Raw genomic sequence first — 6,000 nt, forward strand, 5'->3', positions numbered from 1 at the left:
AACCTTGGGGAACCAGCCCGCAATACAGCTGCACAGCTTGATCGTGTTTCTCCTCAAGCGCGGAGAGGAGCGATCTCAGCCCCACTGCGCTTGATCTGAATGGCTCCTGGGTGGCCGCATCTGGTGTTTGAAAGTTCAGAATTGGGTTTCCCCCAAATTCCCACTAAAATGGGGCAGATTAAAACAACAGAAAGCGCTCCTTATCGTTTGTTCGTGTCCAGGATCAACCTCAACCAACCGCTAGATCTTTCCTCAGACCAAAGACACTTGTCATCCCATTGAGAGGGAGGGGACAGCATGTTATTATTCTCAATAAGTAAAACAAAGTCTCTACAACTTCGTTGACTGGTCCTAAGTTGACTGGTCCAAGTTAGGACTTTTATCCGGGTCACCTAAATATTCTTGCTTTCCCACTCCAGAGATGCATCCACCCGCCGCCGCCGCCGCCGTACTCCCTTCTCCCGCCCGCCACCGGAGGTCACCGACCCCTGGCAGCCCAGCAGCTAGGCGCAGGCGGGTGAGCATCACCCTCACCATGCCGGGCATCTCACCTCAGCCAGGCAGGTGCAGGGGTGGTGGGCCAGGCAGTCACAGGTCCTCCGGCCGGCCGAGGGGCAGGAGTAGGCTGGGTGCCTGCCTCTTTCTGCTGCCCGGTGGCTGAGGGACAGGGGAGGGGGGACGGGGCCGGAGAAACCGCCGTCAGCGGGTCCCAGCCCCGCCTCCTGAACACCACGTCCAGGAAAACTCGGGAACTTTCCATTGTCTTTGGAGCGTCACTAAACAAATTGTCCCTACAGCTATAGGGCTGCTGAGAGAAGATGACCAAGGCAAGTCTTTTGCTCAATACTTCGAGGATTGTGACTGGAAGTCCTCTGGCGTCCCCGTACACAGATGGAGGTAGAAGCACAGTCTCATTATCTACTGATACGAGGTCAGGAAGTTGGATTCCTGTCTTTATGGACTTCGGAGGAAGGAGGTGGATGCCTGGACTCTGGGGATCAAAAGGGGTAACAGGCGCCTGAGGCTAACCTGTCAACCAGGGAAGACCCTGGCTAGGCAACTGATCCCAAGCCCCTGGTTTCCCGGCTAGGTTTCAATTCTCAGGATACTAGCCCCCCAACTCCCCAACCACCATCCTAGACCACTTCCTTGTCTGCACAACACACACACACACACACACACACACACACACTCGCACTGAATCTTTCACGTCCCATTTTTCTTAGGACAAGACTTCCCACAATGTGCACACCCTTAGCCCCAATCCACTCTTAAGGTCCTTGGGGACTCGCTGAATCTGAAATTTTATTCTTATCAGCGCCTCATGAGACTGCAGAGCTGATTCTCTGTGACCACCCAGTCAGAACTGACTACAGGGGTCTCTTGAGACTGGGAGTACATTCCTCATTGTTAAATTGGGACCGGCAGGACAGCTCACTTGTTCCTAGAATCTGCCAGCCATAGGCCGGAGTGTCCTTCCGAATCTGTATGGCCCGTGTGCCCGTCTACCTTTGAGTCCTGCCACCTGCACACGGCGCAGACACAGACCTACACAACTCCTTTCCTGTTTGCTGGTTCTGCTCCGTGATTAACGACCCCAGATAGTGTAAGGAATTCGACTTCTCACGCTCAGCGTTTCCAATTTCTTAATTTGTCCCCAGGTAACCGTTAGCAGTCGGGGCTGTAGATCACATCGGGCGGGCCAGGTAGAGGGAGCAGCTGGTTCAACACTGTTGAGTTGGGGTTTGGTTTCGTTTTTTTAAACGGGTATTCTGAAAAGTAGCCCCCGGAGGACTTCAAGAAGGCAGCAGGATGCAGCCTGTTGGAGGTTCCTGCTCCCGCGCGAGGGTTTGGGTTGTCATCCTCTCCCTCATCACTAATGGCAAAGCAAGAGCAGGATGCTCCTCCGGGCCTTAGCCTGTGGTGTGGGTGGGGCAAGTGCTCGAGGAAGCCCAGCCGCGGAGCTTTCCTGCTCCTGGACTCATCAGCAGAGCTTCTCTGCGACAATCCTATTACCAGATTCTGGAATACATTTTCCTGGGCATTAACGTGGTAAACACGAAGTGGAAGTAAGATGCTCACTTTAGGGCTTCCCTAAAGCCTACCACAGCTTGGCATTCTAGTAAACCTTCGGGCTGGGACGTGAGAGGCGGCCTTACCCTTTTACCTTCTCTCGACCCAATTGGGTCCTGACCACTCACTACATCATCTCATTTGATGAAGGGAAAGAGGCCCTCCCCCAGGTCGCAGAGTCTGAAGCATTCTATGACCGGCTACATAATTTCACTCTGAACTTCTGGATCTAAGAGGAGTGTTAAGAACGCATTTTTTTTTTTTTCCTGCTCCCCAGCACACACGTTGCAGCTTAAGCAGATGATCTGGAGGTCAACCCTTTAAAGAAGGTTCCCGATTTCCCAGATGCCAAGAAAGCGAGAGACTGGGGAAAGGAGAAGGGGGGGAGAAAACCAAGGCGGGTGCCATTGTTTCTCTGTTTCTTCCTGACTTGAGTAGATGGATTCTGCCCTAAGGAGCAGACGTTTGCTTCTTTCTTCCTTCCTGTTGCACCTTCCAGAAAAGTCTTGGAGAGATGGGAAGAGAGTATCTGTATGTCAGCGAGTGGCAGCAGGCCTAGCTGGGGACTTTCCTGAAAACTTCAACCAAAGCATAAAGGCTGGCTGAGACGGGAGCTGCAGGACAAACAGACCCAATCTGCCCATCTGTGCCCGCAGATGAGACCACAAAGTGTACCTCCTGCAGAGCTGTGTGGACCAGAATGTGGGTGGGTGTGTACAGGCCGAAATCAGCGGAGGAGCCTCTGTGGAAGAGTGAGTGAGCTCTGGCAGGGACATGGGAATATGACCCAAGCAAGGCTTGGTTTTTCTGGCCAGTTGACAGGCTTTGGTGGGAAGTCTAATGGCTCCAAACTGGTTGCAGAGACTCAAGCCCCTTGCTGGAGTGTAAAAGAGTGAAGAGAAAAAAGAGATAAAAACAACAAAACCTGTGCATGTCACCCCCCCCACACACACAGAGAAGCTTAGTCTTTTTAAAAGGTTGTTTTTTTTAAGCCAGAATAGATATGCATATAACTTCTCCATTCAATAATGATTAAATTCCTCCCACTAGACAGGCACTTTGCTACACTTTCCCCTCTTTATTTTTTATTTTTATTTTTGTTTGGGGAGCAGACTGGGCAAGCAAATTGCAAAGCTGGCCTCTTGAAAGTTTTTAAGAATCACAGCTCAAAACTATCAGAGTTATAGGGCTCAGGTCTGAGGATATTCACACTTTGATTCAGAAGACTGTTGATGCCCTGGGGGTTCACACTTTTCATCCTGAGTTGTGGAAATAGAAAAGGAACAATCTTTGGGTTCCAACTTCGGGTCCTGCCTGCCTGTGAGGGTAATGCTGAGCAACCATTGGAACAAATCCCTGTCAAGAAATGCTTTGCCTTCCAGAAGGCTGATCTTTTAGGAGTGTGTCAAGGAGCTTGGGAATAATAAACCTAGCAATTAATGAATTCTTCTCAAATTATATAACAGAAAGAAGAAAAAAATGATTTGGGGCTCTCACACAACCACACACTTCATCGGCACCCATGCATACAGGCACATGGGCACACTAATGCACACAGAATTCTGTAAATCCACTCACCCAACCTAGAAAAGAGGTTGAACAAGAGTTTCCCAAATCCAGACACTCCACAAATGCACATAAAATGTCACTTAACTTTCAAAAAGTTATTGGAAAAAATCTGGGTTTTATGTACATAATATGAAATACTTATGTATCACAAAATGGCTTGATAGCTGCAGTTTTGCCTTATATACTTACTTTATGGTGAAAATTTATTAACAATTTTCAGGACTAAAACTACAGTTTTAGATCTGTACTGTAGTATAGATCTCCTAAACATACTCCTAATTAAAGTTTTTTATCACCCAACCAAACACTAGATTTTTATTTCTCCTTCCTTCAGGTCTTCCATCCTTTCTTCCCTAATTTTATTTTATTTTTTAAGAGTCCGGAACTTACCATATAACTCTGCCTGGGCTGGAACTCCTCAACCTCCTGCCACAACCTCCAGAATGCTGGAATACCACGGCTGTGGTCAAAACAAAAAAACAAACCAATTTCTACATGCTTTATTATACCGCTGTGTAACAAGAGCTGGAGACATCAACGAGGAAAAGCAAGTGAGCTAGTTGTCTTGAGGCTCCATGGTAAAACCCAACTGATTCTCCCCAGTAAGAAATGCTTGCCTAGACTGCTTACGGGAGTTAGAGGATGAGCCTTCAAGGGTTGGTGCATGCACCCTCTAGTTCAAACCTATTCCTAGGCTGTGACATTGAATTCTACTCCACAAACCAAGCAATGAGGTAGCCAGCCACAATCACAGGGAAAACATTGCCACTGGGAGAGTGGGACGTGGGTAGTGGCCGGTCGGGCAAGGGCAAAGGTGAGGGTGGAGGTTGAATACCACTGGAGCTTGTCCGGATAGCCGATAGTTAGGTTCAAGCTCAGGGAGAACTGCACCTTGCTAGATGCAGTTTGCGGGAAGTTTGAAAGCAGTGGGGAGTGGACCACGCTAATGGGAGACTTTCCTTTCATAGACTCCGTGGACCTTTTAAACACGACCCCTGATGGTTCATTTAACCCAGGTATGTCCAGGGAAATACATTTTGGAGAAAACCATCCAGCTCTTTCACCTTATTGGCGAAGCAAGCAGGTTTGCTTAGTTTAGGATTCTTTCTACCCACAGAGGTGGGACGAGCTCATACCCTTTGCGGTGTCGGGTCATTAAAGTTACTTAAGCAGGCGTCTATCACTTAGGGAGAGCTCCAACTGCGAGCTTTCTTTCTTGGCCAGACTTTAGCAGGGCCAAGAGATGCTGGCCACTGAAGGAGGCCGATAGGCAGTCCGAGCCTTGGACCTTAGTGGGGAGTGGAATCTAGACTCCCAGCGTCCTCGAGATAGGAATCAGGAAAGTCCTTATTTCCTGACAGCAGAATCAAGGATGCCTTGTGCTGTGCAGGGCCGGCAGCTCGGTCCTTAGTGCTGGTTTCGTCGAAGTGCATAGCCTTCGTTGGCACCCAAGAAAGCCTAGAGCGCAGAGCGCGCAACTCTTGGAGTCCTTGAGACTCAGACACGGACAGAAATGAACTGCCTTTGTTCCAGGCGGGCTGCAGCTGCTCCAAGCTCCGGTGGTGGTGGGGTAAGGGAAGGGGGAGAAAAAGATGTTGTGGGGCTGAGTTTCTAGCCAGGTCCTGAAGCCTGATCCAAACTTTAACGTGTGACTGAATTTCCGTGCTTCTTCGGGCTTAAAGGGGCCGGAGGCCCTCAAACGGTTCCCCAGTGCGGATGTGCTTGCCCCTGCAGGGCTTCTCCAAGAGACTGGTCGGTGAGAACCAGCACCAAGTCGTCTCCTTTAGCTGTTTACCGAAGAAGAAGGGCTGAGTCTCTTGGCTAGTCTGTCTTAGTCGGATATTGCATTCTTCTCAGTTTTCTGGAGGGGGAAAATGTATCTCATTGAACGTTAACTATTCCCTTTTATTGCATTTTCCCCAGACAACCGCCCTTTTCTTTCTAGAAGGGCCTAACCTTACAGAGAAACGGCCAGAGGGTGAGCTCATGTGATTTCCTTGGACCTTGGAGCTCTGATGTAGTTGTAGCTGCGTGGAATCTCGTGGATTTCGCAGGGCAGTGGACCGGAGGCGTCCTTGGTGACACCTCTGTGCTGAAGGTTAAGGCCAGATCAACTACAGAGTTAAGTTCTCGGCCCAACCTTTCCCATTTTCCTGACTTTTGAAGGTGTACCCGATTTTGCGAATTAGGTCTATGGTTTCTTCCCTCACCCACCAGCGCTGGAATACAATCTCCACCACCGTTTTGGGAAGCGAGGTTTTGGCTGTTTGCTGTTAGGGCTCTCGGGTTTTACTTGGGGTTTTAGCTATTCGGAGATGGAGATGCCCCAACACCCAAGTACACAAACAGGGAAATTCT

General features: G+C 49.5%; 1 protein-coding gene across 1 annotated transcript in view; it reads right to left on the bottom strand.

The window, feature by feature from the left end:
• Window positions 1–654, bottom strand: part of Tbx15 (T-box transcription factor 15) — a 117,755-nt gene extending 117,101 nt beyond the window's left edge. The window contains exon 1 of the mRNA XM_085677926.2: window positions 552–654. The gene's annotated coding sequence lies outside the window, so the exon portion shown is untranslated. The remainder of the gene's footprint in view (window positions 1–551) is intronic.
• Window positions 655–6,000: the final 5,346 nt, after the last annotated feature.

Source organism: Myodes glareolus, chromosome 17 (genome assembly GCF_982192425.1).
Source record: "Myodes glareolus chromosome 17, mMyoGla1.1, whole genome shotgun sequence".
Lineage (NCBI taxonomy): Eukaryota > Metazoa > Chordata > Mammalia > Rodentia > Cricetidae > Myodes > Myodes glareolus.